This window comes from Anneissia japonica, unplaced genomic scaffold (genome assembly GCF_011630105.1).
Source record: "Anneissia japonica isolate Jap-2015-1 unplaced genomic scaffold, ASM1163010v1 scaffold9013_len99286_cov115, whole genome shotgun sequence".
NCBI classification, from domain to species: Eukaryota; Metazoa; Echinodermata; class Crinoidea; order Comatulida; family Comatulidae; genus Anneissia; species Anneissia japonica.
Genome location: NW_022688095.1, coordinates 69990 through 70353, shown reverse-complemented (window position 1 = coordinate 70353; position 364 = coordinate 69990). Strand labels below are relative to the sequence as shown.

At 33.5% G+C, this 364-nt stretch overlaps 1 protein-coding gene across 1 annotated transcript in view; it reads right to left on the bottom strand.

The window, feature by feature from the left end:
• Positions 1–364, bottom strand: part of LOC117121275 (cytoplasmic dynein 2 heavy chain 1-like) — a gene marked incomplete at its 3' end in the record, with an annotated part of 54940 nt that overhangs the window by 29264 nt on the left and 25312 nt on the right. The gene's annotated exons all lie outside the window — the stretch shown is intronic.

The following is a 364-nucleotide window of genomic DNA, read 5'->3' as shown; positions in this document are numbered from 1 at the left end:
TTAATATAGGGCACACGCGTGTGTTTGGAACTAAATATAAGCATTTTCATCGTGGTTTTATTTATTACAATTCATAGGCCTATTCTTTCACCATCATTACACATTGAGGCCCTTCTTTTAGGTAAAACGATCTATCTTAAATTTTCTTTCTCAAGCTTTGGGACTATTATGTTTTTAAATAACTTAGAAGGCAAAGGAAGGCAAGCACAAGGTTCAACCCTAACAAATGCGAAAAATTTTTTTGTGCTTTTAATTCTAATTTCGTCGGAATTGATCAAAACTCCCTAATTGTGTAATTTTTAGAGGAAATTGGCCTACCTCAACAAGAAATGCTCTTATGTTACATATGGCCACACTCGTTTTT